Genomic DNA, 14,215 nt, shown 5'->3' with positions numbered 1-14,215 from the left:
CTTAAACGGACTCTAATATTTGATTTGTAAAAATACATAATTACACAGCGTACTTTTCGACAGTTGGAGATCCTTGTCGCCTTCTCATAAGATAAGATTTCAAAACTGCTGAATGAAAATTACCAAGGTTAACTACAGTCTACGGCTCCATTAAAGTAGAATTTTATGAAAAAAAAACTACGTATATTGTGTAGAAAATGGGCTCAAAATATTATGTATACATATATGCACCATAAAAATATTTAACAGCTGAACCTAAAATACATACTTGACAAATAAATTCACTACAACACGAACCTACCGCAACACGGGTGCCGTAAAAGTTTTCGCCCAATAAATGTAATTCCGCGTTGTGCGAGAAACACCAAAACGTTAATTTATCGCCTGCTTATCATTGCATGCAATAATCCACGGGGCATAAATTATTTGCGGATGGCGACACATGTGTCGTCCCGTCCACAATGGCCCCGTGTTGCTAGCTGCGAAATTGCCGCGAATCGACCGCATTTTCAGGCTTGCTTGAAACACGCGTTCGGGAACTTTAGTGCTAAGGGAAGTTGTAAAATGGTGGCTAACTCAAACTTTCTTAACCATAAACTTTTCGTCTAGCTGTAATGTCTCTATCCAATATTGAAAATAAATATACTGAGGTATGTTTATGTGTAAGAGTTCAACCAATCTTAAACTGTATTGCGGATCCAGCTATCTACCCAGTGTGATATAAATTAGATATCATGTCATATGTTTTGAAGTATTAAAAGTCGCACAAATACGTGAAATAAAACTATGAAAACGGATTATATCGCGTATATTGAATTTATAATACATCCCGACGTTTCGAACTCTTTACAGCGTTCGTGGTCAACGGGTGACTGAGGAAAAATTACAAAATGCAAAAATACCCACATACTAAAATAATGAACAATCATAGACTACAAACTTTAAGGCTGGTTGTACATGCAAAATCGGTTCATAAGGCTAGTTATACACTATAATTATTTTTCAAGTAAAGATATATATATATATACGCGATAAAAAACTATATTATACTAGCGTATAATCCGTTTTCATAGTTTTATTTCATGAGTAACTATCGCGGTAACCGAAGACAATATTTCGCACAAATACATTAACTTTTCATTGCTCACCTCAAAAATTAAAATACAAAATCAAATATGATAAACATAGACAGAGGTAGACACCAGGCGCTCTTATCGCTATTAAGCAATAGACTAGACGTGCAGATCTTCCCTATAATTTGAAGCCGGATAAGAATGTCCTCAGAAAATGTCCCGACATTTCTGTACTATTGCGGCGCGGAAACCAACAAAAAGTGCAAATAATACCTACCAGCTGCTATATAACAGCGGGAAAACGTGAACGGAATAAATATTTATTCTGCGGGGGCCTAATTACGAGGTTATATACGTAAAGTACCCCTGAATTTTCATCGTTTTCACGCGAACTTCAGGGAATATTATAATTCTAAGCAATTTGCTTTCGCACGAGTTTCGGATTTTCTTTCTCGGCATCTCGGCATCGCAGCGATTTACCCTCTCACGTAAATTGACTATTTTCTTTCACATAAGGTCGGAGGTACCTACTTAATAATGTTGCCAAGCAACGAGCCTTAATTTCACTTACACACGTAGAAAATGTTTCTGAAAAAAAAAGATGCGCATTGGGAGTTTAAAAAAAAGTATAATGTAATGGATAGATTTTACGCTTTAATTCAATAAGCGCCACTTGCACCATCCCACTAACCCGGGATTAACCGGTTAAACCGTTAACCCAGTGTCAAATTGTCTTGTCTTACTCAAATTTCCTCGATAAAGTCGATAATGACATAACGATACAGACCAAAACAATGGAAAACTTTCAACGTTTCAGCGTATAAATAGTGTAATGTAATAAAGCCATAAAATTACGGTTTACGCGCAACGCATTTTTCATGATGGTGAAAATCAAAAACAAAAGGGCAATGCATTTTTGAGTTTGAATACTTTGAATACGACGGGTGTGATTGCGATGATCGCAGTCCAATTGTTCTAGAATACCATCCCACTAACCCGGGGTTAACCGGTTAAACCGTTAACCCAGTGTCAAATTGTATTGGTAACCATGGTAACTCCAGGTTTAACCGGTTAACCCCGGGTTAGTGAATGGTAACAAGTGGTCCTAAGTAAGTAGGAACATAATAATCCCGATCATTACACAACATCAACAAAATGTCTTATAAATGCTATGTACCTACCTGTACTAGACACAAAACCCTATAAAACTATATTCTACTACAAATTTGTTTTGATTTCCTTTCTATACCATTCCTTGCTTTTTATGCTTTCTACATTTGAAAGAGGGTCTCTTCAGATCGAATCTTCATATGTTGCATTGCACCCTCGCTACAAGGTTCATTGAACACTTTCAATCCTGTAAGTGTTGCATTGCACTTTTCTCTTTATTTATTATTTATAGTACGAGTATGTACGAGTATACGCAAGGTAGACGTTTACTGTGTGGATAATATTAATCCGTCCTAAAGGCAATACCTATTTAGAAATGAGTGAAATGAAATAATAAATAATGTAAGGCGGCTTAAAACATTAAAAAAACAAGTAAAAAAATTTAAAATAAAGAAAGGATATTGTTTTACCAAATGAGAACGAAAGAACTATGTTGACGCATTACCATTTAACCATTTATAGTTTTGAGAAATACATTCGGTACATATTTCCTGTTACGAAAAACTATACTATAATTATAGATTAAAATCGCCAGTAACCCTTCACCGAGGACGTTGTCGTACAAACAAAAGATAAAAAATTTGTTGTATTATGTGCCTTTTTTAATGACTCTGTATCTGGATTATGTTTACGCACGTAAAGACTGTATTCGATTTTGTTTGATGTATCTTACAGTACAGTCAATATTTTCTTCAGGTTGGTGTGGTGAAAAATTTTGCGTTCCACTCGGGGGCAAAATTTGTTTAACCCTCGTTCTTTGAAACCCTCGCAACGCTAAAGATTAAAATTTTTGAACCATACGCTACGTTCGTGGTTCAATTTTATAATCTTTCGCTTGCTCGGGTATCACATCAATATTAGCACAAGCGGTTAAACAACAACTTTGCTCCCTTGTAAAACAAATAACTATTAATTGTTACTGTGTGTCTTTATTGTGAGTGGATGTCTGTTTCTCCATGCGCACATAGTCCCCTTGTTCCTCTCCGGATATTATATAAAATTAAATTAAATAATCATTTATTTTCAGGCATGGCCCATAGAAGTGTTAGTAACAAAAAACTTAAATATAACATTCTGGGTAATACTTGTACACTATTTGATGTATATGAACTATAGCATAGAGAAATAAGTAATCTTAAGAATGCTCACTCTATACATAGATTTCCTTACTTAATAATAATACATTCGTTGTATGGAAGGTATGGTTAAACTTATGTATATTGTATATAAGTTTTAAACTTGCTTAAAAATAATAATTATAAAACTTGAATCTTATCATAAATAAGTTAAATGGGTCTTTATTTATGTATTAAGTGAACTTTCTATGATGTTATATTATTTTTCTATGATAGTTATGTTTTATTGATTTTTGTAAGAGTTAAGGGGCCCACTGATTATCAGTTCGCCGGACGATATCAGCCTGTCTGAACTGTCAACTTTTTGTTCTACTTCTAACTGTCAGGCTGATATCATCCGGCGGACTGGTAATCAGTGGGCCCCTTTGGGTTGAAAAACAAATTCCGTACAAATTTATTTAAGCTTCTAACTCCTTCATAGGAGTTAAATACCTATAATAATAATAAAAAATAACAAAATTAAACAAGGGGTATAGCTGTCGGTACATCAAATTGTGTAAGTAAAATATTTTCTATAATGTTAATAACCAGAGACGAAAATGGGTTCGACGTTTGTATGGAAAGGTGGTTTCGGGAGTTCGTCCACGTACATTTTCGTCTCAAGGATGTTAATGACTTTTGACTTAACATACATTCATAGTTAATATACCTAAGTAGACATTTGAAAATAGTGGTATTTTCACAAGTAACTTTTAAGCATGAATTTTTGGTTTAGCACATTAACGTGACAAACTTTAACCCCGAGTTTTTCGTTTTCCTCAATGCCACGCCAGCGCGGCCTGGTCGATGGGATCCAAAGTACTACGTTTCTTTTCACGCTTACTCAAATTTCCTCGATAATGACATAACGATACAGACCAAAACAATGGAAAACTTTCAACGTTTCAGCGTATAAATAGTGTAATGTAATAAAGCCATAAAATTACGGTTTACGCGCAACGCATTTTTCATGATGGTGAAAATCAAAAACAAAAGGGCAATGCATTTTTGAGTTTGAATACTTTGAATACGACGGGTGTGATTGCGATGATCGCAGTCCAATTGTTCTAGAATACCTTTAATATGTATTTTAAAGTTTTATGATAATTTGTTCCATTAAGTTAATCTGAAGAAATTCTTTGGAGCTTTAAACCTAAATCACCAATGAACGAGGTTTTCCCGAGGAGCTACAGTATGGGGTTCTTCACAAAAGGAGTGTACAGGTTTTTAAAGTGTCGGCAACGCGCGTGTAATATCTCCGGTGTTGCAGGCGTCCATAGGCCACGGTAACTGCTTACCATCAGGCGGGCCGTATGCTTGATTGCCACCGACGTCGTATTAAAAAAAAAACACTATAAAACAGATTTATTTGTTACCTCAATGCAATTTACTATCAGTTGAACGTACTTCCCTATCGAATGAAAAAGTCATAATTAAAGGTATCGCTGGGCTCTAAGAAATTTTAATTAAAATGAATAAATACCAGGCAAAATTTTCAGGTGGATATTTTTGTCTAAATACGAGTATCATAGCAATGAGTACAGGCGTGGGTTTGTAGAGATGCACTTCAAGGCATGTGATGTTATTCTGAAAGACAACTTATTTGGACCGACATTACGAGCAAATCTACCAAGCTGTTCCACACTGTCCCATCCCGCCGGTAAGTTTCACGGGCGCTAAACTACTGCTCGACTACATAATGTACAAGTTGCGGAATGTTTCCAAATAGTACCTAGTAGTAGTTGGGCCGTACGCCTGCTTGCCGCTGTAACAGTTCAATAAACCGAGAAATCTAGCTGCGTTGACAGCTAAGGTAACAAAAATGCATCTCTGTTAACTCTTACTGCGTCTACAGAGCGTCAGTTAACGCATTCACTACCAGCGATCTACGCACTGCACTTGCAGCCGATATCGCGTTTTTTCTGCTTTGAAGCGAAAAGCGCCTACTATCGGAGAACCCGCTGGTCTTTCGCACTGAATGTGTTATGTTGATATGTTGACGGTTTACAGGGCTAGTACCGCTTGCACAACGATCCCTGACCTGTCGCTCCTGGCACCTGAAACATAAAGATAAGCAATATGATATATTATATTCACGATGCTTGGGTTCGAATAAGTGAGCTAATTGATATTTGATATCCCCGTGGCAGAGTTAAAAAAACGGGATTCACTCATGGCTACGTACCGCAGCCGTAAAAGAAAAATGAGTTCATCACTGCAATCTGGAGCTAGTGGTTGGCATTTGAATTGATGGATTCATTTTTATTTTATTTATTTAGAACACATACAGTCATATATGAAACATATTTTAAAAGTGCATAGTACGCACATAAATCTTACTACTAAAAAGACGGAGGTTCATAAAATATATATATATGTAACAGAAAATTGGTATACAGCAAGCATAGAAAGGTAATACATACAATATTAAGCAATAGAAGCAACTTCATTAACACTATACAATAAAAGTTTGTAATTAAAAGTAATAATTACAGCGACGGTCAAGAACGGAATATAGAATTCTTAAATGTGTGGGACCAAAAACCACATATAAATCGAGGAACTTTAGCTATCAACATTAATCTTAGAGAGTAGGTAATTACAGCTATAATATTTTTATAATATTTTTTTCCTTAAAAGGTTTTTAAGATTATTAAATGATATGTGAAAGGCTGAAAGGGATCAATCTTGCTCAGATGTCTAAATATTACAATAATTAGGCACTCGTCTGAAAAACGTGAAAACGTGTTTTAAATGAAATAGTTACATGCAGAAAAACAATAAATATGTACGGATGCATACAGTTATTTATATCTTTTTCATTATTCTTTGTAACATTTTTACAATATCAGACATGTAAGTGACTGATTATAATAGCAGCACAAAGGCAAATCGCAGTAACAGTTTCTATATGCATCGTGGCGGGGATCCGCTGTTTCAATGATTCAACGAGTGGGCGTATAAAATATAGGTACCTAAAATAAATTGTGTAAAAATATTTTCCATAATATCAATATCCAGGAAGGAAAATGGGAACTACGTTAGTATGAAAACGCGGTCTTCCACTATCCTCTTACTTACTGCTCGGAGCAGTCCTGCCACTAACCACCACAGTCTATTGGGACGATATTTGACGATGATCAAATGTTTATAGAGCTTTTTTTTATGTGACCTTTTTTGACACTTGTTATTTTTAGTCAGGATCACGAGCCCTTTTCATCCTTATAGGAGAAAAAATGTGTCTCAAATTTTCCATACATTTTTCAAACTTTCCTTTGTTACATATACATTACCCATACAAAGTATATGGCGAGATAGTAACAAAATAGGAAAAAAACCTTGGGACATTTTTTATCCCATTAGGATCAAAAGAGCTCGTGATTCTGAGTAGAAATAATACAAAATTTATGAAGAAATACAATATTAATGAAAGTGGCTACATAAGAAACGCTCTATAAATGAAATGCAATAACCCCAAAAATCAATGTCCCAATAAAACAGTGCATGAAACTTAACCATATAATAAACTACACATTATAACAATACACAAGGGGGGGCGGTCCTATCCATGATGAAGACTGAGGCTTTACCTAGGTTACATGTATAGGTAATTACATGCTGAAATTCCTGCTTTGTGTTCAAACACACAAATAATTTCCTAATCAAATCCGAACTGTATACCTACATAACTACAATATAAGAAACATAAACGTACACACGCATCGTTTTGCTCAATGGAACCACGTTTTATTATAAAAATAATGGAAGAACTAATTTATCAGTCACTTACAGTGTAAGCTACTCAACAAAAAGACAATAAAACTTTGCCAATTTACATTCTGATTTCCAAGATTAAGCTCCACAGGCACATTTACGCAATTTCCTTAGATTACAATTACGAGGAATGTCATAAATTATTATTAACTTACTGTTTCGTTTTGGGGGGTTACAAAAGGAGAAGTCTGACAAACGAAAATAGTGCCTGGCGTTATTATAAGTATTAGGTATAGGGTATACCCTTATTACCCTTTATGCATTTGGCCCATCCACGCAGACGTACCTACACTGCAAAAAAACTCTATTTTTTTTACCGCACATTACTTATCATCAATCGATAGCTGATACTCGCAATTGTTGATTGTTTCAGTAGATGTCTAATCTAAAATGTCTTTAGAGAAAACCACTTCAAAATTCTCAAATATTTTCTCCCTTGTATCTCTATGAACAAAAGCCTTCGTGAAGGTACGCTATTTGGGTTTTATTTACTCTACAGCAAATACTTAAATCGCGCACAAAATATCCTTTGCGGAAAATACTCGTGATGTCGGCAACACTAAGCACGTTTAGCTTCAGCTGCATGCTCCTTAAATTCTTAATGTTCCCATTTAATTGAATACTTTTCTACTTTTTGTGCGTATTGCCAAAATAAGAAGCCGTTAAAATTCCCAAGACATTTCAGTGTATACGGCTTGTGGCGGCGAAGGTCGCGTAAGCCGCTTACACTCCGTCACCGACTCCGAGGCGGACGACGACTTACGCCGCGACGTCTCGGGCATAATACTCGTTAAACCTTACGATGTTAGGTTAAAGTTCATAAAAAATACATGACAACATTTCTCAAACTATATGCTTGTTCCCAGCTTCCTTGGATTCGACTTAAGTAAGTTACATGATTGGATTTGGTAGCAATGTTTTTCGACTTTTACCCATAAGTAAGCCCGGTATTATTTCGTATCACATACAATCCAAATGTAACTTGATTCGGGAAATAGCATGGCAGCAGTAACTTAAACTATTTAATATAATTTTGGCACCCACGTCATCATGGCCGACATAATAATATAATGCTATAACTAAATCCGGTTGTTTCATTGGTGCAATAAGGATGATTCCCGCTAGAACGGTCCGGGTCCGGGCCGAGGCAGACGTCCGACACTTCAGAGGCAAGTACGAGTAAAATGATACAGACTACCAAAAGATTGCGGATGGAACCGCAGGTACAACAAAGTAATTAATATGTATAAGTTGTCACGAGTGATGGTCATTTGTTTGGATGTTACAAGTACCTAAATTAATAAACTTGTAAGTAAAATAACTAACTATATTATGTTGTTGTTGTCATCGTTACGTAATCGCGTTGAATTTGTTGCTTTAGGGCAAGGCTTTAGCTACTTTAATACTTAACACCTACAATAGAGTATCTCGCCTGTGCCACGAACAATTCACAGTCAATTTTTCAGACCTGCATTACACAGACTTAGCCTTTGTTACCTGCTAGCGCTATGGAATTCATTTCACATAGCTGAACTCAATGCAGGCGCCCAATCCAATTATCTCGGGATCTAGCAGTTTGTGCGATGACAGCCGAATTTGCCAGCAGTTGACATTGCACATAAATTTCTCTCAAGTACAACAGAAACTCTACAATCATTGCTTGTTAAATAACTGAAATTAAAGCAACAAAGTTTTCAACTAACTATGCCATAGTTGAAAAGCCATGCTATGCCAAGTATGAAACCCTCTGTAATACCCGGCTTGAGGCGAAAACATATGTTAAGAATATGTGGTTGAAGATACGCTAATGTCTAAACGAATGAAGTCCATTCACGCAGTTATTACACTTATTACACGGAAGACATGTTTGCCCAAGGATCGGGCAAATGCAAGGCAAGGGTCAGTAATGTCAGGATTTAATGCCTTAAATATGTAACAAATAAATAGGTACCGGGTTATTTAGATATCACTCCAAACTTTTCTTGAGAATGTGAAAACTTTATTGGAATGAAAACAATGGTGTTTCGGACATTTACACAAGTAGATACGAGTATTAAGTTACTTAGTTTAGGTAGCCATTGATGTAACATGTTTGAGCCAGTTACAATTTTGGCTTACGAGATTTTATATTTTATGTTTACTTTTCTAAACCACGTTTGTATACTTACAGTATTTAAGTACTATTTAACGTTACGTATTATGATTGTTATGATTTTTGGATAGTTTTTCAGTGAAATAAATTTTATCTTTATATCTTTATTTGGCAGCCGCGCGCAGAGCCGAAGCGAAAACGTAAACGCCCTTTTGAAGGTAAACAAGTTTGAATTTCCAATACTTCTATACAATATTGGATTATACCTACAGATTGCCGGTAATATAAAAGTGAACGTCCTATACATTTTAATTTATATGTACAAAGACAATTTATTACCAGCACCGTGATGGTTTCACATAACCGAGCTTTATTTTTGCTATGAACGCAAAAATACTTTATTTACCGTAATTCCTACACACATACGTCATTTCACAGATTACGTTCCAGCTTTATCATGGCTACACGGTCTATAGCCAATTACCACGCCACTCATAAACATGACGAGCGTAGAGCCCGTTTTGAGGGCCCCTTGTTTTGTTTTGGTCGATCACAAAAATGTATCATAGGTAATCACTTACCTATGACAATGAAGGATGTAGATTATTATAGATTGACATTTATGTAATTTATATTGCAATCATAAACGGACATTTTCATCAAACCCCAAAACTTTACAATAGATAAATTAGACCAAAACGTGTGTCATCAATAATTGTACGTATGCCTTACTTTATCAATATAAAGTTACGTATTAAGAGATAATTACATTACTTACTTACAGAACATCAAATACTTATCACCATAAGTACACAAAAAGTCGTAGCTATATAGCCTCCAGTTCAGGGACTTTTTACTCGTATTAAGGAATATAAATCATGTAAGGTACAAAAATAAACAACGGCCGTTTTTATTCTTTCACTAACAAAGGCTGCATTCAAAAAATGCGCGACGAAGTTGTTATTATCTACTCATACTCGGACAAGCTAATTGAATTGAAAAAACTTTCAACAAATATATTCAAACTCGAATACATTTAAAAACGTCTTTGCTTAAAATTTAAAATACATTATCTTTCTTTAAATAGTGGTTAGCAATTAGCATAGGACCTAAGAAGTTTATTGAGTTCAATTTTGCTTAGAAATACAATGAAAATATTAATCATACAATAGTTAAATTAGTATTAGTATTTGTGCAACAAGAGAGGAAAGTTGGTTTTTCTTACGAGTGTTTATTTTGAGTCCCGAGAATTAGCGAGGGACTCAAAAACACGAGATGTAAAATAACTTTGCTCTCGTGTTGCACATATAATTTTTCACCTCAGTAGTGAGATCAAATCAAATGTGGTATTTTCTATAAAAGGGGACCTTATTGTCGATGGCGCTTACGCCATTATAAACGATGCTCCGATATAAATACAATGCCGCGCGACGCTGTGCGGCGTAAGCGCCATCGACAATAAGGTCCCTTTAATAGAAAATGCCCCAAATGTATTTCGAATTACACACTATAATAATACTAAGAAAAAATAAATTAAAAAAAACGAATTTGTAATAGAAGTATGAAGTGGCAGTTCATGGCCTTCACTAAATTAAAAAGCTACTTTGTTTCACTCCCTGGAGTGAGGAAAGTCGCACTTTCCTCACTCCAGGGAGTGACGAAAGTAGGCTTGTTGGAGCTGCTGAGGTGAAAAATAATTTGCACCGCACCACAAGTTACGAGACACGAGATTTTTATAGCAACTGTCAACAAGCGTTGACACTGACAGGTCATGTTATGTTATAATATGTCTCCTAATGTTTGCAGTATAGCTCACCAAACAAAAACTAAATGCTCGGTAAATTTTCAAAAAATGTGACGTTTTCAACCAAAAGGTACCACATTGTCGCTTGTCAATAAGGTTGATTTCAAATTGAAGCTGTATAGAAATAGCGCCTTATTGACAACCGACAATAAGTACCCTTTTGATTTAAAATGGCACAAATAATGACTCGGTCATAAAATCATAATTAAGCTTAAAGGATATAACGAAACGGAGACGCCTTGTCTGTAATTTTCTGTACAAAAAAGTCGGTCGATTTTTGCGGGGGAGGGGAACGTCAAATGTATACGTAACGCAAAAATAGCCATGTCATATATACGTCAGTACTATACATTGTGTATGACCATATTGGCCGACTATTTTTGACAGGAAATGCCTGTTAATGGCTACTCTGTTTGGTTATATCCTCTAAGTAATTAAATGAACTTGACTTAATTAAAAACTTCTTAATTAATGATTATACGGATAAATTCTATGTCTCGTTTAATTTATCGCCCGTATTGGATATACTCACTGTATATTCAAGCTTTTTTTTTTCAACCTACATGTAGTAACGCCAAAGTAACACTTTTAACGATGTAAATATTAAGTAATAAATAAAATAAACGCCTGTAGTTTTCTTACGAGCAATCCCGTCTCAACGCCAGTTTCCGTCGACCGTCAACTGCTCCAATATTTTACACCTACCTACTTCTCTCTATAGTCAGGCTGTAGCTTTTAAACTGCGAGAGCTTCGTCAAAGATTTAACCAGGCAATAAATAAGAGCGCTAATTAAGTGCCACTTAATTAAACTTGTAGCCGGCATCAGTCTCCATGAAAGAGAGCGATGCAATTTAATCCTGGTCCTCGTAAAGTCCGTTTAGTAACATTTAGAGTTAGAGCAACGTGTGTGAACTTAGCCGCGAGTAAATACACTATTATTTTATTGTTATTTATTAATGGCCATGACATACAGTCGCCATCAGATATATCGGAGCGGCCAAGGTGTTCACAATATCTGAACACGCACTCCAACGCCTTGACAATAGAGGCGTGTTCAGATATTTGTGAGCACACTGACCGCTCCAATATATCTGATGGCAACTGTACATGGTGATTTTAAAGTGGTAATGTAAATGTAGTCAAAATAAAGTATGCTCCTTAAGAGTCCCCGGCAAGCTCGGCTGAATTTCACCTACTTTATCCTATTGTACGTACAAAGTTTCAGAGCAATCTAGCTAGTCGTTTTAAAATGAGAGCGTAACTACGTTTATATGGAGAACCGAGCTTGCCGGGGACTCTTAATTGACTAGGTACCAAATTGAGCCAGTACCTAAATTAACGAAACGTAACCAAGATCAAGAATGATCATTCTGCCGAAATTAAAATAAAATAATATAACCTAAAAACGCCAAATCTCGCAAAATTTTATTGAGCTGATGACATCTGTCAACTTACCCAATGTACCCATCGAGTTTGAAAAATACAATCCGTCGCCGCCAAAAAATATTGAACACGTATTTTTACTTTTGTCAGTCCAACAAAAACTGACAAGAAGATAATGCACGTCAAAGTTCGGAAGTGGGGGCTCGTGATTCGTGGCGTCACGCGGAACTTTTACGAGCTATTCGATTCGATTTTAAACTACATATCACCGAATAACTTCATGTCACCGATTACCGAATGAGTGCCCTAATTTACAAGAACAGCCTGGGTTGTTTCAGAGGCACTTCTTAACTTTCCTAGTTCTTTGTTAGCTGTTACTACTACTACTACTACTACTGGCAGTAGGTCCTGGCGAAATAAAAACAAATGAAAATGGCATATTTTTTTTAATCCAATCCTAAATGTGTTTAAATCATTTTTTAAATATTACGTATTTAACTTGTAAAGCTTGTGCCTTTTTAGGGTTCCGTACCCAAAGGGTAAAAACGGGACCCTTACTAAGACTCCGCTGTCTGTCTGTCTGTCTGTCTGTCCGTCTATCACCACGCTGTAATTTGTTACATACTTAATTTTATACTTATTTCTGCCACCTAGTTAGTTTTAGTTCTAGTTTTAGTTTTAGTTTTATCAGGCCTCACTGAAAATCAGCGTCACGTAGTGAGTCCTATGATTCACTTCGGGACATTAAGCTGAGTGAGGACCTTTTAGCACAATTCTGTTAGTTTATATTCTAAATGAATGTTATTTTATGTTGTTTTTAGTTGTTTTTTTTTGTGCTAATAAATATTTCTTATTCTTATTCTTATTCTGTATCTCATGAACCGTAATAGCTAGACAGTTGATTTTTTTACAGATGATGTTGCCGCTATAACAACAAATACTAAAAACAGAATAAAATAAATATTTAAGTGGGGCTCCCATACAACAAACGTGATTTTTTTGCCGTTTTTTACGTAATGGTACGGAACCCTTCGTGCGCGAGTCCGACTCGCACTTGGCCGGTTTTTTGGTACAACCTTACAAGCAACCAGTTTCCGATGTTCGAACGAGCTTTATCATGCACCTACATAACTTCGGGGACAATATAAGCTGTCCTGATAATGAAAACCCCATTGGTCATAGACACTGTTATGTATAAATTACCTAATACCCCACTGAGTTCTGGGCCCGTTAAAGTGGTAATCAAAATAGTGGCAACGAATAGATGATTGTGCAAAGACAGTCAGAGAAGCAAGCTTGAGTAAAATATTGGGTAGAAGTTATTTTAGGTCATGCAGTATAGGCATTTTACACAGGGCATAGACAATGGTTTGGAAGGTAATCGACCCATGCCAATCATGCGGCGGTGCCTCTCAAGAGATTAGTTTCCAATTAATGTTAAGGCGACTCGATCACTGTCTCAATATAGCCCTAGGTTCCTATAGTGTGCTTTAGGATACTATTAGCTCGAAAGCGTTAATTTCAGCTGAGTTTTAGCTTGTTTCAAGCAGTATTGATTATTCATCAACTAACTACCCAGTTACCAGTTCCATGAAACCATTTTTTTTTTTATTCTAGTTGTTAAGAACTGTGTAGTTCCATTAAAAGAGGCAAGTATCCGTAAGTTATTAGGTATGGTTTTAAAATATGTACGGAATAATCCAATAGTGAAGCAGAATTAGGAATAAAATTAATCTTTAAAAAAAAGACCGACTTCATAAAGGATAAAATAAAATACCATCCTGTTTTATATGCGCTAGCTAC

The sequence above is a fragment of the Cydia strobilella genome, chromosome 8 (genome assembly GCF_947568885.1).
Source record: "Cydia strobilella chromosome 8, ilCydStro3.1, whole genome shotgun sequence".
Classification (NCBI taxonomy): Eukaryota; Metazoa; Arthropoda; class Insecta; order Lepidoptera; family Tortricidae; genus Cydia; species Cydia strobilella.
This window is presented reverse-complemented; position numbering follows the sequence as displayed.